The sequence below is a fragment of the Diceros bicornis genome, chromosome X (genome assembly GCF_020826845.1).
Source record: "Diceros bicornis minor isolate mBicDic1 chromosome X, mDicBic1.mat.cur, whole genome shotgun sequence".
Taxonomy (NCBI): Eukaryota; Metazoa; Chordata; class Mammalia; order Perissodactyla; family Rhinocerotidae; genus Diceros; species Diceros bicornis.
Window position 1 is genome coordinate 40,558,016 of NC_080781.1, and position 26,053 is coordinate 40,584,068.

Sequence of the window (26,053 nt, forward strand, 5' to 3'; positions counted from 1 at the left end):
GACAAATCATTATACTGTCCCATGAAGCTCTTGGTTGAGACACCAGGAAAAGCTTCCCACCATTGCTGTGCGGCACAGCATTTCTCTATGGGTGACCCCATACCACGTACCTTCTGACAGTCTTTACAAAATGAAGATGCCCATTCTAGGGTAGAATGGAAGAGTGGAAGAGTCTTTCATTGAAAACTAGGACCAAGGAGGCAGACTGAACTTTTAACTAGAGGAGTCCAATAAGGTACCTAAGTGTAGGTTGATTACACTTGCCTCATTCTAGGTGGGGCCTGTGCTGGCTCAACACCTCCAACGCCTGCAGGGATTATTTCTGCCTAATCCTGGGTACAGTCTCAGGAAACCCATTGTTGCTACACACCTAAACCCCACTCTCCAAGCTCTGCCATTATTAAATGAGACATTTTTATCTCTATCCACCTGGCTCCGTTATTTCCCAATTGGTTCTAACTTTTGATAGAGAACAGAGTATCATTAATTTAATCCCTTGAACCCCAACAATATAGATGACCACTCATATTCTTAAACATATTTTCTTTAAAATGCTTTTAAAATAAAATTCACAGATATGTTTGAGCAGAAGATAATGGGAGGCCAGCAGATTACTGGATTAGGTCTAAGGACCTTTCAAATTATAGCATCAGTTTTCTATTTTAGATCAGGTATATGAATATTTATTTGTTTCTGCCTCATACTCTGACATTTCCCAAAATCAAGGACAGTGTACCTGTGGCTGAGTCATCACTCAACACATTTTAACTGCTGTTTTGTGAATTTCCCCTTTAATTAAACATATTAATCAAATTCAAGTCAACTGTCAAAGGACTGGACTACAAAGATTACTACAGCAGATTATCACACACTTTCCTGACCTGTTTGCCACTCCTTAAAGCCCCAGGCCAAGGCTTTCAGCTCAACACCAGCTACCCTTTGAAATAAATTCATCAGTCTTTCCTCTGAGCCTCTGCCTGAAACTCGCTTCCCACTCTCTTCTCCCTAACCATCTTCACTGGGCTAACTCCTACTCATCATTCAAGTCACAATATAGATATCACTTCTTCCAGGCAGGGAAGCCCTTCCTGATACCTCAGGACTGGATTGGATTCTCCACAATCAGGGCTGCCCTCACCGAATCCAACATGAAAGATGTTCCCTGGAATTGTTCAGGGCGCAACCTTATCTGGCAGCCCTGCTCATCGTGCATCTTGATAGTGATTGCACTGCACTGTGACTACGTTTTAACTGCCTGCCCCTGACCCCCAGGGCTAACTTTCCTGAGGACAAAGCTCAGTGAGTACTGGCCAGCCATCCCTGCATCTGACCCACCACAGCCACTCAATAAATGACAGTAGACTATGGGGATATTAGCCAGTAGGCATCTGTTAACAAAGAATTACCTTTTGTGAGTTATAGGAAAAGAGCCTTAGTTCTGACCCCTAAGGAAGCAACTACATATTTTCAACCTCTTACCTGCCATAAAATCCAAGGATACTCACATTTATCAGCCTTTAGAATTTAGCCCAAATTCATGAATACAATTCAAGTACCCTCATAGGTTAAAAACCTTTCAATGGTTTTAGGAGGCATAATACAGAATCTACCTTCCTAGAAGCCCTGAAGTTAAGTAACATTGCAAAGAAACAAAAGCACCAATCACCGTTATCTTAGACAGCCTGAAAGTGGAACACACAACAGCAAATGACACTTGCTGTTCTCATCACTTGAATTACTAAGGGATGGCTGAGTTTTAAACTGAAATAAATGCAAATATATAGATACATACAAGTGAGGAGGGTTCTGAGAACATATGGTAAAGTAAATGAACAAAACAGAGCTTGTACTCACCTCAATTTTACTTTATGGTGATATATATATATATATATATACATTTTTTGGTGAGGAAGATTGGCCCTGAGCTAACATCTGTTGCCAATCTTTCTCTTTTTGCTTGAGGAAGATTGTCGCTGAGCTAACATCTGTGCCAGTCTTCCTCTATTTTGTACGTGGGACACCACCACAGCATGGCTTGATAAGCGGTGTGTAGGTCTACGCCTGGGATCCAAACCTGCAAACCCCAGGCCGCCAAAGCAGAGCGCACGAACTTAACCACTATGCCACCAGGTCAGCCCCAATGATGGTATATTTTTGAATATTAAAGTAAACAAAATCTATTTAAGAATTCACCTGAATTCAAAGACTATCAACCAGAATAAATCATCTGCTATGGACTGAATCATGTCCTCTCAAACTTCATATGTTGAAGCCCTAACCCTCAATGTGACTGTATTTGGAGACAGGACTTTTAGGAGGTAATTAAGGTTAAATGAGGTCATAAGGGTAGGGTCAAATCCAACAGAAGTGGTGGCCTTATAAGAAGAGGAAGAAAGATCTCTCCTTCTTTCTCTTCACACTTTACACATAGAGGAAAGGCCATGTGAGGACACAGTGAGAAGGTGGCCGTCTGCAAGCCAGGAGGAGAGGCCTCACCGGAACCTGACCATGCTGGCACCTTGATCTCAGACTTCTGGCCTCCAGAAACATGAGAAAATAAATTTCTGTTGTTTAACGCACACAGTCTGTGGTATTTTGTTATGGTACTCTGAGCTGACTAATACACTATCTTCCTGAGAAACTGCCAGCGGCTTCTCTAGACCATCAACAATATCCCTACAGCTAACTCACACTCCACCTCCCAACCAGAAAACATTTTTTTTTACAGATGAGAAGTTAAGGTCCCACTGCTCTAACACAGGGTCCCTAACCCCTACCCCAGAGATGTCTTTTGTTTTTCCTTTTCCCATACCACCATCACAGTGAGTTTTCTTATTCTTCCAAAGGAGACTTGTGCCATATTGACTTCCTGGCATGAACTCCTACTTTTGTAGAAAGTCTTATCCTATGGCACTAATCAAGAAACTACCATACCTCTGTTCTCCATGATCAAAACTGATGGGGCCAGATGAAAGATTAATTTCCATTAATGCTTTTAAAACATCACATACTTGGAAAGATGTTGAAAATCTGTTGTGCTTAGAAATTTAGTCATAGGCACACAATACATAATTTCTACTTAGATGACCAATACAATAATTCTAAAAAAGGGGGACAAAAATTTAAATTCAAATTGATTATTACATACACTATAAGATTATAAGATAACCATAAGAAGACTACAGAGCATTCCTTTTAAAAACTTTACTATGAAATACATCAGATACATAAAAGCATAGATATAGCACATACAAGAAGAAAGAATAATATAATTGGGAAGGAATACACAGGGATTCAAAGGTAGTGGTAATTTCCTGTTTCTTAAGCTGGACAGTGAATACAGAGGTGTTTATTGCATTATTTTATCTGTATATGTTATATATACTATTTTATATATTTAATATATTTCACAAGGATTTATTAGTATAAGAATGGTCTATCAGACCTCTATGTGGCTATCACTCAGCTTAATCAATAATCAATAGCACATTACCTAGAGAGCTAAGCATCCTTTGTACTCTTCCCAGTGAAGACCCCCACTTTCCCTCACCCCACCCCCTGGAAACTACTAGCCTGAATTTGGTGTTTACTACGTCCTTAGAGTTTTATTGCTGATATATGTTGTTTAATTTAGCATGTCTTTGAATTACGTACAGTGTGAATTATTCTGTAACTTGCTTTTTTTCACCCCACAATATGCTTGTGAGTGTCATCCATATTGACATGTGGCTCTGGTTCATGCGGTTTCACTGCTGTGTAGCATTTCAGCATGTGGATATATTTCCCTTCTGCCTGTCTGTGCCACTTGCTGGATAATTACTTCTGATCCATCATCTGGTTCGGCAATTCTCTCTTTAGCTCTTTACCCTATCCATTGAGTTTGCAATTTCAATGACTATTTTTCTTTTTCTTTTTTTTTTTTTTAAAGCCTGGTTTATTTTGTCTCCCATCCAGTACTCTTCCCCCCCAAAAGCCCCAGTAGATAGTTGTATGTCATAGTTGCACATCCTTCTAGTTGCTGTATGTGGGACGCGGTCTCAGCATGGCCGGAAAAGCGGTGCGTTGGTGCATGCCCGGGATCCGAACCCGGGCCGCCAGCAGCGGAGCGAGCGCACTTAACCGATAAGCCATGGGGCCGGCCCACAATGACTATTTTTCACTTCTTGAAATTCTATTTGGTTCTCTTCCAAATATGCCTGACTTTTTGTTTGTTAACAGAATCTGAACTGAGAGTTGAATATATTTACAAACCCAGCTCTGTACTCTGTGGCTGCTGCTCACTTATTCCAATCTACTTCATGGGATGGAGACCTAAATGTCTCCTCCAGAGGGTACTGGCTAAATAAATTGTGGTCCCCTCACATAGTGGAGTCTACCGTGATTCTATTAAAAAGAATGCAGCAACATTACATCCAAAGCATTAAATGAGAAAAAGCAAGGTGCAGTACAAAAAGAAAATCTATCTCACATCTGTAAATGTAGCAAAACTCTCTAGAAGGATATACACAAGAAAGTGTAACAGCAGCTTTCTCTAGGGAGGGGACTTGGGTGGCTGGAGGTCAGAGGAAAGAGAACTTAATTTTCATTGTTGAGCCATTTGAATTTCATACAATGTGCAATATATATTTCCTATTAAAAATGAAAATAACAGCTAAATATTGAAGCAAGCCAGGCCATTTCCTACTTCTCTGCTCTTGGCAAATGCTGTGCACACTGTCAGGTCTGTCTCCCAGTCCCCACCCTGCACTCCCCTGTCCCCCTGGTCAGTTCTATTCACCTGCAGGACTCAGCTGAAACAGCACCACCTTTGTCACAAAGTTAACCCCTCCTTCCTCTGTGCTGTTGGTGCCCACACAACTGTTATTGCATGTCCACCCTCTCCACGAGACTGCAAGCTCCACTGAACCCAGCATGATATCTAGAACACAGCCATCACTCAATAAACGCTTGCTGAAAGAATGAAATAATGAAAATAAAGACTACAAATATTAACAGATTATACACATATGGAAGCATCAGTTCCCTAAATTATGAACATAATGCCTTTTTCCCCCCCTGCAATTTATGTCTGGGTTTTAGCAGGCAAAAAACAGTATCCGGAATTATTAGAGTTTTGTATTTTTGTTGCAATTTCTTAAGTCATGAAATTGGTGTCTGGGAAGTATCCAAAGTCAGCAACCAGAGTCAACATTAATGACACAAGAAACATTTCGCACCATATACCCAGCAAAACACTTTACGTGTTTATGAGGGCAGAATATAACATAACTGCTCAGTGGTTTTAGTTCAGCCCAGCTCAAAACTATATCATATTCAAAAGCCTATTTGATATAATTATTTTAAAACAAAACACATAGTGGAGAAGCTATAATAGAAAATCTGTTCTTCATTCTTCTAAGAGTTGGTACCAAACAGGTGTACTCTGCATTCCAGGAGGAGAGGGCTCTAGGCTGGATGCTGAGGAAACGTGGCGCTGGCCAGGACACAGCACCTGCCCTCCTCAGGCCCCCTGCCAGCACCAAACACACACACTTGCCCACCCAGGGAACACATAACTAATGATAAAGCCAGTCAAGCTGTGACAAGCACCACAAAACAGAGGCATAAAAAGGTGGCACAGGGCCAGCCTGTGGCTTAGCGGTTAAGTGAGAGTGCGCCACTACTGGCGGCCCAGGTTCAGATCCCGGGTGCGCACCGATGCACAGCTTCTCCAGCCATGCTGAGGCCGCGTCCCACAAACAGCAACTAGAAGGATGTGCAACTATGACATACAACTGTCTACTGGGGATTTGGGGGGGGGGGGAGGTGGCACAGTAGGGAACAGAATAAATAATTCTTTCAGGTAAAAAAAGTAGCTGAGGAGGGGCCGGCCCGGTGGCGCAAGCAGTTAAGTGCGCACACTCCGCTGCGGCGGCCTGGGGTTCGCTGGTTCGGATCCCGGGCGCGCACCGACGCACTGCTTGGTAAGCCATGCTGTGGCGGCGTCCCATATAAAGTGGAGGAAGATGGGCACCGATGTTAGCCCAGGGCCGTCTTCCTCAGCAAAAAAAAGAGGAGGATTGGCGGATGTTAGCTCAGGGCTGATCTCCTCACAAAAAAAAAAAAAAAAAAAAAAAAAGTAGCTGAGGAAAACTTCACAGAAAAAGTGACTTCTCAGCTGGGCCTTTCAAGATGAGTCAGACTTTTATGGATGAAAGGAGTGTGAACTGTATTTCAGAGAAAGCCCTCAGCATGAGGTAGGAAAGTGAACATTAACTAGAGCAGCAGGGCTGGAGCATAGCCCATGCTGGGCAAAGGGGAAGGGTGGAGACCAGTGTCAAGAAGTGAGACTGGCACAAGGAAGATGGTGAACCATCTCTTTAAGCCAAGCTCACAAGAGTAGACTTTATCCCATAGGAAACAGAGGCCACAGAGACTTGTGGGATAAGAAGGCGCATAATCAGGCCTGACTTGTAGAAGATACCATAGCAGCAGTACAGAGAATTAACTGCAGGAAAGAGAGGCCACAAGAACTTTATCAAGTTCTCCTAAAAGCATCATGCCTCTAAGGGGAAAAAAATCAAAATAATTCCTCCAATTAAGAGGATCCCTAATTATCCCATATTCCTCCACCTCTTTCTTTTGTTCAAGCGCGGGTTATAGTTCAGGTTCACCTAAGTAGGATCCAGAATGCTCTGAAAAGTTACCCACCCAAACCAACAGATTTATGAGACATAGAGACATATCAACCAAATGCAGTTGTAGGGACCTTATTTGCATCTTAAATCAAACTGAAAAAAAGGAGTTAACTGGGGAAATGTGAATTTACTGGATATTTGACAAATATTATGAAATTACTGTTATTTTTGAGGGGTGATGATGTATTATGGCTATATTTTTTAAAGATTTCTCATCTTTTGGAGCTAAATACTGAAATATTTACAAATAAAATTTTAGATTTTGTGTCAATGACGTGGGAGATACAGATGAAACAAGATTGACCATGAGCTGATAATTAAGAAAGCTGGGTAATGGGTACATGGGGTTTGGTTTTTTATACTTCTGTGTTTGTGTGTTTTTTCACATCACCAAGCAATTCTCTGACACCAGCTGGGTGTCCTACAACTCAACTCAATTCTGACACTATCTACCTGGAGATAGCGTCAGATCCCACAGGTTAAGGGCTCAGTCCCACAAGAGTGCCCCCCTCTTCCACTTCAGACTCCAATCGCAAGTCCAGGTCGTCACTTGTGCTTCTGATTGACCAGCTATAGATTGGAAGTTCCTACGACTCCTTCCTTGGGTTCTATTAATCTGCTACAGTGACTTACAGAGCTCAGAGAAACATTTTATTTACTAGATTACTGGTTTACTATAAAAGGCTATAACTCAGGTACAACCGGATGGAAGAGATGCATAAGGCAAGGTGTTGGGAAACGGTGCAGAGCTTCCATGCCATCTCCAGGAGCATCACTCTCCCAGGATCTCCACGTGTTCACCCACTTGGAAGCTCTCTGAACCCAGTCCTTTTGGGTGTTTATGGAGGGTTCATCACATGGGCATGACTTATTGAATCATTGCCCATTGGTAACTGAACTCCATCTCCAGCCCCTCTCCCCTCCTGGATTGGGCTGGGGGGGGGGGAGACACGACTGGAAGTTCCAACCCTCCAACCCTCTAATCACATGGTTGCTTCCCCTAATAGCCAGCCCCCATCCTTAAGTGCTTTCCAAAAGTCACCTCATTAACATAAACTCAGGTGTGGTTGACAGGTGGTTTGTTATGAATATCAAGACACCTTTATTGCTTTTTTTTTTTTAATTTTATTTATTTATTTTTCCCCCAAAGCCCCGGTAGACAGTTGTATGTCGTAGTTGCACATCCATTCTAGTTGCTGTATGTGGGACACGGCCTCAGCATGGCCGGAGAAGCGGCGCGTCGGTGCTCGCCCGGGATCCGAACCCGGGCCGCCAGCAGCGGAGCGCGCGCACTTAACCGCCAAGCCACGGGGCCGGCCCTATTGCTCTTAACACTTAGAAAATTCCAAGGCTTTTAGGAGTTCTATGCCAGAAACCAAGACCAAATATATATTTCTTATTATAAATCACAGTATCACAATACTATTGTCTCAGGTTTTATGTGTTTGAAATTTTCCATAATGAAAAATTAAAAAATAAAAAAGTCAGGGCCAGTGGTGTAGTGGTTAAATTGCACGCTCCGCTTCTGGTGGCTCGGGGTTTGCAGGTTCGGATCCTGGGCACAGACCTACACACCGCTTGTCAAGCCACACTGTGGCAAGCATCCCACATAAAGTAGAGCAAGATGGGCTCAGATGTTAGCCCAGGACCAATCTTCCTCAGCAAAAAAAGAGGAGAATTGGCAACAGATGTTAGCTCAGGGCTAATCTTCCCCCCACACACAAAATAAATAAAAATAAAAAAATAAAAAAAGTCATCCACCCAACATGAAGCTTTAATACAGTGATTCTAGTAACTGTAGGTCCAACACAGTCTTCTGCCCCAATGCTCCAGAATCCTACATCCAAATTTCTGCTCGACATCTCCCTAACACCTCTAACTTAACACATCTAAGAGGTAACTCTCACTCCTCCCCTTAAACATTGTTGCTCTTCCCCATTCCTTGTCCCTGTGAGAGCCTAATACCTATGAGTCATCCTCATCTCATTCACCCACAAGGCAGTCATCTAGCTCTGCACAGTGGCAACCGCTCTTCTCACATGAACTTTTTTTTAACAGCCTCCTAGCCTCCCTGCACCCATCTCATGCTCCTCAGCAGTCTACCTCAAAACGACTGCAAGGATAGTAATTCTAAAATAAACATCTCTACCTAGCTTAAAGTCTTCCAAGGGCCCCTTGTCATCTATAGGACAAAAGCCTCCACTCCTCAGCAAAGCACAATCCGTTGATCTCTGTTTATAAGGTCCTGAGGTTTTCCTGATACCATTTTAGTAAATCCAGTTCTCAGAAAGGACACGAAAACGATTTTAGACCTAATGATCTGACTAGTGAATGTCATAGCCAGTTCACATCTGACGTCCACAGTCACAGTAGGGGATCTCCTACAGAGGGGTGGCCAGGCAGCCCTTACTGGTAAGCCAGGGTCCAGTCAGCCAGCATCCTTTCAGTTCTGTATTCATGCCAAGTCCTACCTGACTGCCCCCAAAGGAGACGGAAGCAAAGGCTTTGGTGGCTGGCTAACTGGATAGGCAAAATGTAGCCACAAAACAGACTTTTCCTCTGTGAGACTGAAAGATCTATTTAAGACTCAAACTCAAACCCAATCAACTGGCCTACTCCTTAATATCAGAGTTACAGCACCTAAGCAAAGGAATCCAAACAGATAATATTAATGAGAAAAGGAGGAAAAATTAAGCCACAAAAAGGGACCTACTCTGTGGTAATAATAACAAATAGGGACATGAATCATCTTTATTAAAGGTACTCAAAATAGGTTGGCAAAATACAAGTAGGGAGTGTTTGGACAATGTGCCAGCCACTGGAGAGTGGAGCCCAAGATGTCTTTTTCAAGCACCATCAACTATGTTATCTATTTCTTCCTTCCACATGCCTCTCAATCACTCAGCCCCAAACTATAGCTTTTGTTTATAGAGAGATGAAAAATGTCTCCCTGGCCTCAAAGCATTGATATTAAGTAACATTGAACAGAACAAAGAGAAATCTAGGACTGGTGATAGTACTCAATTTAATGACAATGCACACAATTGGTACCTCACCAGGTTATACAGTCAACAAATATTTATTGCACAGCTTACCACATGTCAGGCACTGGGAATACAGCAGTCAACGAGAGTGACAAAAATCTTCCCTCATAAGGCTTACATTCTAGTAGGGGAAAGAATGTTTTAAAAACAAGATAAATAAGTTAAACAGTACATTATAAGTACTAAGGAGGAAAATCAAGGAGGGAAGGAGCACAGGTAGTGTTGCAAAGAAAGAGAAGGTTTCAATGAAAAGAAAAGCAAATTATCTGTTCATCTTCTTGCCATTATATTCTCTACCAGTTATTTTCTTCCATGTTTTTAAAAACAAAATATCCACATCTTAATTACTTAAAATAACAAAAAACATTGTCCATCTCATCATTTGACAAATATATATTGAGAACCCACTCTATGTGTAAGACTATGTAAAGCACTAAAGGAGATATACAAGAAATAGGGCACAATGATTCCTGTCCTCTGAGAGTCTACAATTGTAGAAATGAAAAAAAGCACTAGATAGAGAATCCATCGACCATCCTTCTAGTTATATTACAGCAGTGGGACACTCACAGTTCTCAGGGGACTCATCAGGCAGTCGAATGCTGTGTGGGCATGGAGGTCCCCTCACCACCTAGCGGGGTGCTAATGGCAGTCTAGTGTAACAGAAAGGAAAAGTCTGCTGCAAAATATACCATGAAGAATACGTCAATGGAATATGGTGATTAAGAAGATATGAATGAGGCAAAAGGGCAAAGAGAAGTAAAAGAAAACACCAAGGCTTTCAGCTGAGGTGGCTGGAAAGATGTGGATACCATTTACCGAAGTGAGAATGTCCAGGAGGAAAGGTGGTTTTAAAAATGGAAGGTGCTAACTATGTCTTCACATATGCTGATTTCAGAGCATAGCACATTCTGGGGGAAATGGCCCAAATGATGGGAGCATCTGCCTCCAGGAAAGAGAACAGGATAAATTTCTCTCCAGGGACAAAGGGAGGTTTAGTTTCAGTTGTCTTCTCTTGGAACTTTTGAATTTTGTACTACAATATGTATTATCTTGTCAAAAAATTAATTTTAAACAGTAATGAGTTTCAAGACTGTGTTGTAGGAATACATACAGGACTGAATAGAAAGACCTGTAAGTCAGTCATGCAAAATGATACCTGAAGCCACAGATGAGAAAGTGAAAGAGTTATCAGAACAAGGACTGGCCCGTGGGCACCTCTACGTTTAGGCAAACAGAGCGAAAGCAGGGACAATGGGACAGACAGAAGAACCTCCTATGTGACAAGAAGAGCCTCATTCAAAAATACTACTAAAAACATCATGGAATGCACCCGGAATGGGGGAGCAGAACTGAGGGTTCCCATAGATTTAAAGGTAAGAGAGTGAAGGTTTTCCTCAGATAGCCAGCAAAATTGCCATATGATGGATGCGACCAGCAAATTGTGGGAGTGAACCAAGAGATTAGTGGTTCATGTGCCCTGAAGAGCCTGGGAATCCCCACACTGCAAGATGACCCACCTGGAATGCACCTGAGATTCATGTGGGGAAAATTTAGTCCATTGTGTGGTATCCAGTTTGGAAAAATACTGTAAAAAAGAAGAAGAAAAGCAAACCTCTAAGAGTCAGATGGTGAAACCATCCATGCAACCACTAGCTGACGGAAAGGATACAGAGCCTGACCTGGACCAGCAGGGGGAGGGGACACGGCTATGCCGACCAAGGAGATGGACCCATCACCCTTTTCCAGTCTATATATAAGCATATCATAACCAGTTGCCTCTGTTCTTATTCTGTCCTCTCTAAGCAACCTTCTGACAACAACCTGGGGTCTCCTGTGCTTGTCTACAAGCACAGAGAAAACACTCTCCTCTGCCTGAACATACATTCTTCTATGTTTAACAGTCAACTCTCATATTATACATTAATAAATTGGCACTCTGGTTTAGGTTCGGGCTCTCTGAGCCTGATTAACATGAGCCTGGCCCTGAGAGACAGAGTCACTCAGGCTGCTGACAATTTCAGCTTTTCAGTGGGCAACGTCATTGTCTAGAGTCTGGGCCAAGGTACATGTTACCTGTGTGCCTCTTTCTTTTTTTTTTTTTGTGAGGAAGATCAGCCCTGAGCTAACATCCATGCCAATCCTCCTCTTTTTTGCTGAGGAAGACCGGCCCTGAGCTAACATCTATTGCCAATCCTCCTCCTTTTTTTTTTTTTTCCCTTTTTCTCCCCAAAGCCCCAGTAGATAGTTGGATGTCACAGTTGCACATCCTTCTAGTTGCTGTACGTGGGACACCATCTTAGCATGGCCGGACAAGCGGTGCATCGGTGCGTGCCCGGGATCCGAACCCGGGCCGCCAGTAGCGGAGCGCATGCACTTAACTGCTAAGCCATGGGGCCGGCCCCCACCTGTGTGCCTCTTTCAACCTGCCAGCCTTCTCCTGGCAACATCTGCGCCACAGGCCTTAACAGACGCTTTTGCGTCTGTTTTCCCAGTTCTATTTCACAGGTCATTCCTGTAATGACAACTATGGCTGTGTCCTCCACGTCTGTTTTAAGGGTGACTGGATAATACCAATACTTTCTGCTAATCCAGTCACTTTATACAGGGGTAAAAGTCACTGTTAAAAGCCATCAAAAACCAGCTTGGTGGGAGAAAATATTTGCAAAACATATATCTGACAAGGGGTTAATATCCATAATATATCAAGAACTCACACAACTGAACAATAAAAAAACAAACAACTCGATCAAAAAATGGGCAGAGGAAATGAACAGCCACTTCTCCAAAGAAGATATACAGATGGTCAACAGGCACGTGAAAACATCACTAATCACCAGGGAAATGCAAATCAAAACAACACTAAGATACCACCTCACGCCCGTTAGAATGGTTATAATCACCAAGACAAAAAGCAACAAATGTTGGAGAGGATGTGGAGAAACAGGAACCCTCATACACAGCTGGTGGGAATGCAAACTGGTGCAGCCTCTATGGAAAATGGTATGGAGATTCCTCAAAGAATTAAAAATAGAGATGCCCTATGACCCAGCCATCCCACTACTGGGAATCTATCCAACGAACCTGAAATCAACAATCCAAAGAGGCTTATGCACCCCTGTATTCATTGCAGCATTATTCACTATAGCCAAGAAGTGGAAGCAACCTAAGTGTCCCTCGACTGATGACTGGATCAAGAAGATGTGGTATATATATAATGGAATACTACTCAGCCATAAAAAAAGACAAAATTGTCCCATTTGCAACAACATGGATGGGCCTGGAGGGTATTATGTTAAGTGAAATAAGCCAGAAAGAGAAAGACAAACACTGTATGATCTCACTCATATGTGGAATATAAACCAACACATGGACAGAGAAAACTGGATTGTGGTTACCAGGGGCCATGGGGGTAGGGGGTGGGCACAAGGGGTGAAGGGAGACATATATATGGTGATGGACAAACAAAAATGTACAACCCAAAATTTCACAATGTTATAAACTATTAAAACATGAACAACAACAAAAAAAAAACAGCTTGGCATAAAGCAATCACAAAAATCTCAAACATACAGACTCTTCCTCATTCATCACTGAATTACCTGTTCTAGTCTGACACAGTCGATGGAGCACTCCACACAGGAGAGAGAGAATCCCTTATGGCTTAGTGTAGAGAGAGAAAGTATTCTTCCCCTCCCTAGTCCCATTCCCTCCCTTCTGCCTCTGAGGCAACCATCACTCATTTTAGTCTATATCCAGTCCAAGGTTTACTAAACATACATATCCATAAATATACAATATTCTTTTGCTTCTTTTAACTTACATAAATAGTATCATATAGAATTAGGAAACAGGTTTAGCTGCTGGAACAAAGATCAAAATAACAGTGGCTTAGACGAGACAGCAGTTTATTTTTCTCTCACATGAGAGTCAGAGCATAAATACTCCCAGGATGAAATGGTGGCTCCCCTGTCTTACTGCTCTACCATCCATGGAGTGTTGCCCTCACCATCAGGCCCACATTTCAGGGAAAGAGAATTGAGGACAGGACAAGGAAAGGCTCTACCTTTCCCTTTATGGGGACAACCTCTAAATTGCACACACTATTCCCACTCACACCCCATTGGCCAAGACCTAGTCACATGGTTGAATCTGGCTGCAAGAGAGGCTAGAAAAGAAAGTCGTCTTTCTGGAAGTCATTTCTCCTTCTAAAATTCCATTACTATGGAAGAAATGGAAAGCAGATACTGGGGGACAAGCAGAATTCTCTGCTACATTTACTGGATGTATTCCGATGCATCTCCCTTTTTTTTTCTACTCAATATTATGTTTTTGAAAAAGAGTTACTCATGTTTGAAACATATAAGTTCATGCATGTTCACTGCTGTTCAGTTGTGTGTTGTGCATCTTATAAGGGCTCATGTGACAGAGAAGTGTATGAATACACCACATTTCTTAAACCATTCTCCTATTACTAGACACCTGGGTCTTTTAAACACATTATATTTACAAAGTGTTTGGATCACATCAGGGGAAATGTTAAATTAGTTAAATGCTAAACTATATGGATTGGTCTCGGGTACAATCTGGTTGTTTTGTAAAGCCTTTAAGGTACCCCACAGCAAGCCAATTAAAATAGAAACTGATAATACTAAACTATATAGAAGGAATTAAATTCATGGTCCTTGACTTTCTGTTATTGTAATAAAGCATTACATGGTGTTCTGGGTTTCTTGACAACTGAAAACAAAAAGGAAACTTTGTGTATCATTTGATTCACATTATCTGACAAAAGGAAATAAACCAGTTAAGAGAAATAAATGTTTGGAGGAATGACATCACCAAGATGGCAACATAGGTTGTTCCTGACTTGCTCCCCTTCACAAGAAGAACAATTAACAACTATTCAAGAACAACACACCACTGGAAGAATCCTAGAACACAAGGGTGAGGCTGAAGCACCCCCCTGCACCACAGAGGCCAGGACAGACTGCAACAGAAAGGTAAGACAAGTGGCTACATATTGATCGCATTGCCCCTCCCCCAGGCCAGCACGGCACCATGTGTAAAAGTCTCCCCGGAACCTCCGGTTCCTCCAGTGGGAAAAGAGAACCTGGGGGGACAACCAGCTCCCCCCGCAGCATTGTGGGTCACTCTGCAGGAGCCCCTACTTTGGTCTCACCGCAGAGGGATTGCACGGGAATCTGCAGGGCTCAACCACTGGGAATCTGACTGTGACAGAGAAGTGGGGAGGGGCTTGTAAAAACCAGCACATGGATCTTGGCAGATCAAGTTCATATCTGCAGTGCCCAAGTAGTAATTCCAACCAGTGGCTTTGCACATCTGCTAAACCAAGTCAGGGGTACACTCTGACCAGGCAACTTGGCGGGGTATAGATCTGCCTGATTTGGATCCTCAAACGAGGAGTCTTGCTGGCCCTAGAGCCGAGTTTGCCCACATCCAGGCAAGGAGCTAAATCACAGCCCCATGAGCTGTAGAGAATGCCTTCCAGCCCCATCTGACCAGAAAGGCTGGCAACAACTCCTGAAAGCTGTGCAGACCAGCAACACTCAAGCTGAGTGGCAGAGCCGATAGTTTTTAGAACAAAGTCAGTGGCCCTGTTTGGTCAGGGAACTTGGGGTGCAGGTTGGCTTGAGTTAAGACAACAAAGAGCTTTACTAGCTTTAGAGCTGTTTTTCCTGCTACACCCGGGCAGAGAATCTAATTCATAGCCCTGCCCATCACTGAATACAGCCTTCAGCCTGTCCAACCAGGGAACCTAGCCAGAGCACACAGGAAGCTGCATAGCCCATTCAACAGCCCTATGTACAGTGGCACTTGAACACAGAGTGCAGTCCATGGCTTCCTCTGCCTGCAGAGCAAAACCAGTGGCCTCACCTGACCAAGGAATTCAGTGGACACTCAGACCTGATTTGGGTCCCCAAACAATGAGCTATACAGGCCCTGGGTCCTGTCCTGCTGCCCTGCCAGGGCAGGGAAGCTAATTCATAACCCCTACTGAATATAGTACCCAGTCCCAACCACCTAGTAAGCCTGACCAGAGAACCCCGGCAACTGCGGAGCCTATCCTATAGCCTCACTTGGGTAGAGAACCAAGTCAGCAGTCCTACCCAACTGTTATCAACCATTGGCACACCACCCCCATCCCCATCCTCAGAGCTCAAACAGTTGCCTCACCCAAAAATAGATCATAATAGCAGACCCCACCTGTCCAAAGACATTACCAGAAGACACCCCAGAAACCCAAACTGAATTGACTGGTGAAGAACTGTCTCTACCAAAGCAAACCTGTAAAGTCTGGAAGAGAAGCCTGATTACTCAAATGTGCAGACACCAACACAAGGAATCAAGGATTGCAAAAACTCAGGTAAATATGACACCACCAAAGGAAACTAATAAAGCTCCAATAACTGACCCTAAAGAAATGGATATCTATGAACTGTCAGTCAAAGAATTTAGAATAATTCTCTTAAGGAAATTTAGTGAACCACAAGAAAACACAGACAACTAAACAAAATTAGGAAAACAATGCATGAGCAAAACGAAAAGTTCAACAAGAAAATAGCAACCATCAAAAAAAAAAAAACCTGAACAGAAATCCTACAGTTAAAAAGTACAATAACTGAACTGAAGAATTCAATAGAGAGCTTCAAAAGTAGACTCGACCATGCAAAAGAAAGAATCAGTGTCCTAGAGGATAAGACATGGGAAATTACCCAGTCAGAGGAGCAAAAAGAAAAAAAAGAATAAAAAAGAGTGAAGAAAGCCTATGGGAATAATGGAACACAATGAAAAAAAAAAAAACAATATTTGCATTTTGGGAATTCCAGAAAGAGAAGAGAAAGAGAAAGGGACAGAAAGTATATTTAAAGCAATAATGGCTGAAAATTTCCCGAACCCGGGGAGAGAAATGGACATCCAGATCCATGAGGCCCAAAGGACTCCAAGTAGGTTGAATCTGAATAGGGCTACACTGAGACACATTATAATCCAATTCTCAAAATCAAAGACAAAGAAAGAATTTTAAGAGCAGCTAGAGAAAAGAGAGAAGTTACATACAAGGGAACTCCCATAAGACTATAAACAGATTTCTCAACAGAAACTTTTCAGGCCAGGAGAAAATGGGATAACATATTGAAAATATTGAAATAAAACAACTGTTAACCAAAAATTCTATAGCTGGCAAAGCTATCCTTCAGAAATGAAGGAGGGATAAAGACTTTCCTGAACAAACAAAAGCTGAGAAAGTTCATTACCACCAGACCTGCCTTACAAGAAATGCTAAAGGGAGTTCTTTGAGTGGAAGTAAAAGAACACTAATTAACATCATAAAACCATAAACAGGTAGTATAAATCTCACTGGTAACAGTAACTATATAGTCATACTTAGATTCTGCAATATGGTAATTGTGTTACACAATTCACCTACAACTCTAGTTTGAAAGTTATAAAAAACCAAACATAGTAAAAAGTAACCATTTTACTGGTTTACTAAAATCATCTGTTATTAGTATAGCTAATACTAATACATAAAAGGCATGTACATTGTAACAGCAATAACCTAAAATGTCAGGGGGAGGAGAAGTAAAAGTGTAAAGTTTATGAATTCTATTCAAGTTCAGTTGTTATCAGTTTAAAATAGGGTGTTATAAGTTTAAGATATTTTATCTAAGCCTCATGGTAACCACAAGGAAAAATCTTGTAGTATTTACACAAAAGGAGACAATGAAGAAGTCAAAGCATATCGATACCAAAAGTCATCAAAACATACACACAAAAAGACAGAAGGATAAGAAACAAGGAATAATGAATCTACAAAACAACCAGAAAACAATTAACAAAATGGCAATAGTAAGTCCTTACCTATCAATAATTACTTTAAATGTAAAGGAGTTAAATTCTCCAATTAAAATACATAGAATCACTGAATGGATTAAAAAACAAGATCCAACAACATGCTGCCTACAAGAGACTCACTTTACCCTTAAAGACACACATAGACACATAGACTCAGGGTGAAGGTATGGAAAAAGACATTTCAAACAAATGGCAACAAAAAAAGCAGAGGTAGTTCGGGCCGGCCTGGTGGCACAAGCGGTTAAGTGCACGTGCTCCGCTGCAGTGGCCTGGGGTTTGCCAGTTTGGATCCCGGGCATGCACCGACGCACCGCTTGTCAAGCCATGCTGTGGCGGCGTCCCATATAAAGTGGAGGAAGATGGGCACGGATGTTAGCCAAGGGCCAGTCTTCCTCAGCAAAAAGAGTAGGATTGGCAGATGTTAGCTCAGGGCTGATCTTCCTCAAAAAAAAAAAAAAAAAGCAGAGGTAGCTATACTTATATCAGACAAAATAGACTTTAAACTAAAAATGGTAAAAAGAGACCAAGTAGGTCATTATATAATGATAAAGGGGTCAATATATCAAGAAGATATAACAATTGTAAATATCTGTGTGCCCAACATTGGAGCACCTAATTATATAAAGCAAAAACTAACAGAGCTAAAAGGAGAAATAAACAGTTATACGATAAGAGTTGGGAAATTTAATACCCCACTCTCAACAATGGATGAATCATCCAGACAAAGAATCAATATGAAAACAGCAAATCTGAACAACACTACAGACCAAATGGACCTAACAGACATATACAGAACATTCTATCCAACAATAGCAGAATATACATTCTTCTCAAGTGAACCTGGAACATTTTCTAGGATATACCATATGTTAGGCCACAAAACAAGTCTTAGCAAATTCAAGAAGACTGAAATCATAACAAGTTATCTTCTCTGACCACAATGGCATGAAACTAGAAATCAATAACAAGAGTAAAAGTGGAAAATTCATGAACACCGAGAAATTAAACAACACTCTCTTGAACAACCAATGGATCAAAGAAATTAAAGAGGAAATAAAAAAGTTTCTTGAGACAAATGAAAATGGAAATACAATATACCAGAACTTGTGGGATGTAGCAAAAGCAGTTCTAAGAGCAAAGTTCATAACAATAAATGCCTACATAAGAAGCAAGAAAGATCCCAAATAAACAACCTAACTCTACACCTTAAGGAACTAGAAAAAAGAACAAACTGAGCCCAAAGTTAGCAGAAGAAAGGAAATGATAAAGATTAGAGCAGAAATGAATGAAATAGAGAACAGAAAAACAATAAACAAGATTAACCAAACTACGAGTTGGCTCTTTGAAAAGATAAACAAAATTGGCAAACTCTTAGCTAGACTAACCAAGGAAAAAAGAGAAAGCACCCAAATCAATAAAATTATAAATGAAAAAGAAGACATTACAACTGATACCACAGAAACTCAAAGGATCATAAGAGGCTACCATGAACAACTATACACCAACAAACTGGACAACCTAGAAGAAATGGAAAAATTCTTAGAAACATACAACTTACTAAGACTGAATCAGGAAGAAATAGAAAATCTGAATAGACCAATTACTAGCAAGGAGATTGAATCAGTAATCAAAAACCTCCCAACAAACAAAAGCCCAGGACCAGATGGCTTCACTGGTGAACTCTACCAAACATTTAAAGAAGAATTAGCACCAATCCTTCTCAAGCTCTTCCAAAAAATCAAAGAGTAGGTAATACTCCCAAACTCTTTTTACAAGACCAGCATTATCTGGATACCAAAACCAGAAAAGGACACTACTAGAAAAGAAAACCAGAGGCCAATATCCCTGATGAATATAGATGCAAAAATTCTCAATAAAATACCAGCAAACTGAATTCAGCAGCACATTAAAAGGATTACACACCACGATCAAGTGAGATTTATCCCTGGGATGCAAAGATGGTTCAACATATGCAAATCAATCAATGTGATACATCAGATTGACAGAATGCAAGAAAAGAATCATACGATCATCTCAATAGATGCAGAAAAAGCATTTGATAAAATTCAACATTCATTCATGATAAAAACTCTTAACAAATTAGGCATAGAAGGAACATATCTCAACATAATAAAGGCCATATAGGACAAGCCCACAGCTAACACCAACCTCAATGGTAAAGGGTTGAAAGCTTTTCCTCTAAGATCAGGAACAAGACGAGGGTGCCCACTCTCATCACTCTTATTCAACATATTACTAGAAGTTCTAGCCAGAGCAATCAGGCAAGAAAAAGAAAGAATAGGTATCAGAATTCAAAAGTAAGAAGTAAAATTGTCTCTATTTGCAGATATGATTTTATATATAGAAAATCCTAAAGACTCAACCAAAATACTGTTAGGTCTAATCAATGAATTCAGTAAAGTTGCAGGATACAAAATTAACATACAATATCAGTAGTGTTTCTGTACATTAACAACAAATTTTCTGAAAAAGAAATTAATCGCATTTACAAAAGCATCAAAAACAATAAAAATACTTAGGAACAAATTTAACTAAGGAGGTGAAAGATCTCTACTCTGCAAACTACAAGACAAAGATTAAAGAAATAAAGAAGACAGAAATAAATGGAAAGGTATCTTGTGTTCATGGATTGGAAGAATTAATATCGTTAAAATGTCAGTACTACCAAAAGTCATCTATAGATTCAATGCAATTCCTAGCAAGATTCCAATGGTATTTTTTTTACAGAAGTAGAGAAGATACTCCTACAATTTATATGGAACAACAAAAGACTCCAAATACCCAAAGAAATCATGAGAAAAAGAACAAAGCAGGAAGCATCACACTTCCTGATTTCAAGCAATACTATAAAGCTATAGCCATCAAAACAGTATGTTACTGCCATAAAAACAAATAAGAGAGAGCCCAGAAATAAACCCATGGTCAACTAATATTTGATAAGGGAGCCAAGAATAGTCAATAGGGAAAAGACAGTCTTTTCAATAAACTGTGCTGGGACAATTGTTTATTCATATGTAAAAGAATGAAACTGGACCCATATATTACACCACTCACAAAAATTAACTCAAAATGAATTAAAGACTTAAATGTAAGACCTGAAACCATGAAACTCCTAGAAGAAGACAGAGGAATAAATCTCCTTGACATGGGACTTGGTAACGATTTTTTGGATATGAGACCTAAAGCACAAGCAACAAAATAAAAAACAAGTGAGACTACATCAAACTAAAAAGCTTCTGCATAGCAAAAGAAACCATCAACAAAGTAAAAAGACAACCTACGGAATGGGAAAAAATATTTGCAAACCATATATCTAATAAGGAGTTAATATTCAAAATATATAAAGAACTCATACAATTCAACAGCAAAAAAACAACCCAATTTAAAAATGGGCAAAGGACTTGAATAGACATTTCTCCAAAGAAGATATATGAAAGGCCAACAGGTATATGTGCTCAACATCACTAATCATTCCAGGAAATACAAATCAAAACCACAATGAGATATCACCTCATGCTTGTTAGAATGACCATCATCAAAAAGACAAGAGATAACAAATGCTGGTGTGGATGTGGAGAAAAGGAAACCCTTGTGCACCGTTGGTGGGATTGTAAATTGGTACAGCCACTAGGGAAAACGGTATGGAGGTTCCTCAAAAAATTAAAAACAGAACTACCACATGATCCAGTAATTCCACTTCTGGGAATATATCCAAAGGAAATGAAAATACTAACTTGAAAAGATATCTGCATCCCCATGTTCATTGCAGTATTATTTACAATAGCTAAGACATGGAAACAACCTAAGTGTCTATCAGTGGATGAATGAATAAAGAAGTTGTGGTATATATATACAATGAAATATTATTCAGCCATAAAAAATGAGGAAATCCTAGCATTTGCTACAACATGGGTAGACCTTGAGGACATTATGCTAAGTGAAATTAAGTTAGACAGAGAAGGACAAATACTGTATGATCTCACTTATATGTGGATCCTAAAAAAAAAAAAACAAACCAAACTCATAGAAAAAGAGATCAGATTTGTGATTACCAGAGGCAAAGGGGGGGGGAGGAGGAATTGGAGGAAGGTGGTCAAAAGGTGCAAACTTCTAGTTATAAGATAAATAAGTACTAGGGATGTAATGTACAACATAATGACTATATTGTTAAGAGAGTAAATCGTTTTGAGTTCTCACCACAAGGAGAAAATATTTTTCCTTTTTTTCTTTCTTTTTATTGTATCCGTATGAGAAAATGGACGTTAGCTAACGTATTGTGATAATCATTTCACAATATATGTAAATCAAACCATCACACTGTACACTTTAAACCTATCCAGTGATGTATGTCAATTATTTCTCAATAAAACTGGAAAAAAATTCAAAAAAATATCCAGGGGCCGGCCTGGTGGCGTAGCGGTTGGGTTTGCGCGCTCTGCTTTGGCGGCCCGGGGTTCATGGGTTCAGATCCCGGGCACGAATTTACACACCACTTATCAAGCCATGCTGTGGCAGGCATGCCACATATAAAAAAAATAGAGGAAGATGGGCACAGATGTTAGCTCAGGGCCAATCTTCCTCAGTAAAAAGAGGAGGACTGGCAATGGATGTTAGCTCAGGGCTAACCTTCCTCACCAAAAAATAAAAAAATAAAAAAAATCCAGACCATTGGCAACACCAAATGCTGGCAAGGATGTGGAGCAATAGGAATTCTCATACATTGCTGGTGGGAATACAAAATGGTACAGCCACTTTGGAAGACAGTTTGGTGATTTCTTACAAAACTAAATATACTTTTACCATATGATCTAGCAATTATGCTCCTTGGTATTTACCCAAAGGAGTTGAAAACTTATGTCCACATAAAAACCTGTATATGGATGTTTATAGCAGCTTTATTCATAATTGCCAAACTTGGAAGCCACCAACATATCCTTCAGTAGGTGAATGCATAAACTGTGATACATCCAGACAATGGACTATTATTCAATGCCAAAAGGAAATAAGCTATCAAGCCATAAAAAAGACCCAGAGGAAACTTAAACGCATATTACTAAGTGAAAGAAGCCAATCTGAAAGTCTACATACTGTATGATTCCAACTATGTGACATTCTAGAAAAGGTAAAACTATGGAGACAGTAAAAAGGTCAGTGGTTGCCAGGAGTGAGGGAGGAAGGGATGAACAGGTGAAGCACAAACGACTTTTAGAGCAGTAAAAACGTTCTGTGTGATACTATAATGATGGATACATGTTATTATACATTTTTTCAAAATCCATAGAATGTACAACCCTAACAGTAAACTCTAACGTAAACCATGGACTTTGGATGATTATGATATGTTAACATAGGTTCATCAATTTTAACAAATGTACAACTCTAGTGGAGGAAGCTGATAATGGGGGAGGCTATGCATGTGTAGGGGTAGGGGGCATATGGGAAATCTCTGCATATTCCTCTCAATTTTATTGTGAACTGAATACTGATATTAAAAACTAAAGTCTTAAAGGAAGAGAGAAATAAATGTTTACTTAATCCTAATTCTAAAACAAATCTGTCACATGAGCCCTTATAGAAGGCTCAATTAGCAAGAAAATTTAACGTCTTTAACAACCAGTTTATAGAAAATGTACAAGGCTTCTCCAGCAGAATGTTCTCCTTGGTTGACCCTTAAAAAGCACGGGACTTAACATTAAAATTTTTTCTTCACAGGGTCAGGTTAGTGCCCCAGACTCATGTCAATGTGGCATACCTACCAGGAAACGGACATCCACGAGGACCTGATGGTTCAGGAAAGGCCGATTCTCCTCCAGAGCCTGGTGGCTTCCCTGTGGTTTGGTACTTTTGGAGACCATACTGTTAGTGACTGTGGTATTGTTAGGGGATTTTCCTCTCTCCCGTAATTAACTCAAGGTTTCAAAGCATTTTGGAGAAGTGAAAAAATACTGGCTATTTCTGTGGGTTTTTTTCAAGACTGCAAAACACCAAAATACAGTATCTCTTTTTCATTTTTACTCATATTCAGTAGTTATTTTTGCTAAACCACAGTTGCAATACACTACCCCAATGTTGTTTGCTTTTTCCCATTACTCTAAGTAATTTTCCCCAAACAGAAAAAGTATATTTTAGTATGAGGTAATAGTTTCAAATCAATCAGTGCATGAAAGGAAATACTTATTGAATACCCACTTTGCACTGAGAGTTTTACTTAAAACATTCTCTCTTAGTTTTCACCACAACTTTATGAGGTAAGGATTACTAACACTACATTACAGTTAAGAAAAAACTAGATCTTCAAGAGTAAATAACTTGCCTAAGGTCACACAGCTGGTCTGGTCAAAAAAACTGTAAAACTATGATTCAAACTCATATACTTCAATTTCAAAGCCAGAGTTCTTTCTGCTATTTCCTGATGCCTCCTAGATGACAAGTGAATTATACATAAAATTTTGCTCAGCTTTATAAATAATGTATGTGCCTATTGTATTGAATCCCTAAACCTTCCCTCAACACAGGCTACTCTCGATAATCTGTCCATAATGAAGACTCCCCCATCTTACTTCCTACTTTGCTCTACAAGGGCTTCCCCCTCAATCTGATCTGACAGGTTTCATTATTGCCTCCACAGTTCCATAAGTGTGCCTCCATACATTCATTCAACAATATTTTTTTGAGCTCCTAGTTTGTTTGTCCCAGGCACTGTTCTAGTCTTTGGGTATACATCAGTGAACAAAACAAATAGCAATTCCCGCTTTCATGGAACTTCTTTACATTCTAGTAGGGGGAGAAACGCAAGAAATAAAATAAGTAAATTACATAAGTAAAAAACATGGTAAGTGCTAGGCAAAAAATATAGCAGGGACAAGGTTAAGGAGAGTAGTGTGGGGTAGAAGGTTGCAATTTTAGAAAGAACTAATAGAAACTCTAGAACAGAAAGACATGATCTTAGAATTTTATTTCATTTTCATGTTCAACAGCAGACTAGGCACAGTGGAAGAAAGAACTGGCAAAGTGGAAGATAAATTTGTTGAAAGAGATTCATTCATCAAGCAAATTAATATTTGGTGAACATTTACCATATATCAGACATTGTACTAGATGCAATTACTCCACCTTTGTACCTTCAGAAATTTTCTTTTCTCTTGGATTACATTCCCAGGTTTAACCTCAACTCTCTAAAACCTAACAAAGTTCCTAGTTCACATTGGTATCTCATTTCTCTAAACAACTACCCCACATATCATTTTAAAACAATAAATATGTATTTGTATCACAGATTAGCTCAGTTCTTAAATTATTCCCTATCCCTAACTCGACTGTAAACTCCTTGAGGACTAGGTCTATAGATTTCTTTTATATCTCCCACATGGAATAGCACAGTACCAGGCATACAGTAGGCATTCAACAAACACTTGACTGTCCCAATCACTACTAATTAGCTAGTTAACCTTGGGTAAATTGCTTGAGCCCTCCTGGACCTCAATTTTCCCTCCTGGCAGCCAAGGTTAAGTGAGCTCTATTTGCAAAGCCAGAATTGACAGTCAGCTCTTGTTAAGTGAGGTTAAGGAGGTGAATTCTGGCCTCAACCTGCCTGAGTTCAAATTTCTGCTTCTCAATTATTAGTTTGATGGCTGTGGGTGAATAACTTTACTTTTCATACCTCGGTTTCCTCATTTGTAAAGCAGGTGTGTTAATAAGAGTACCTGCCTCAAAATGTTAATATCTGTAACCAAGGGCACTGCCTATGACTGAAAAATGTAATAGTCATGCTCAGAATACACTCACACATCAAGGAAACAAACACCAGAAACTCTGAGATAAGTGTAGACAATAAAGAACCAATGGGATTAAGTGTTTAAAAGGATTGAGCATACGTAAAATGTCCTATTAGAACAGATAACTATAAACACCTGCCCCTCACCACCTACTTTCTTCTCATCCTCTAATCAAACCTACCTGTCATCAGTCAATTAAGATAAAATTCCTTACCATTACCTTTAAATAACTGTCATTACAACAGTCTAATTTTCTAAAACTTAATTGTATAATATACCAGGTACATCATGGACTAAATTTATTTGGGGAATGGTTGGGGCTTAACCACAGTACATATTATTTCTAGGTTCTCATTTTTGTCAAAGTATGAATTTCAAAGTGTTAAAAACAAGATTCTCAAAAAAATAAATAGTGAGCAAATGTCAGTGGTATTTAACTGTTTAATTAGGGAACAAGCAGAATGGTAAAGCTGGCTCCAAGGATGAAAGGAGAGACCAGTATATATAGTCAATGGAACAAAGAACACTGAAAAAAGATTGCTAAGTTAGATTTTAAAATACTGATTGCTATGGTCTGAATGTCTGTGTCCCACTCTCCCCCAAATTCATATGTTGAAATCCTAACCCCCAAAGGTGATGGTATAGGAGATGGGGGCTT

At 40.1% G+C, this 26,053-nt stretch overlaps 1 protein-coding gene across 1 annotated transcript in view; it reads right to left on the minus strand.

Moving 5' to 3' along the window:
- SLC9A7 (solute carrier family 9 member A7) overlaps positions 1 to 26,053 on the minus strand; it is a 158,296-nt gene that overhangs the window by 90,115 nt on the left and 42,128 nt on the right. The gene's annotated exons all lie outside the window — the stretch shown is intronic.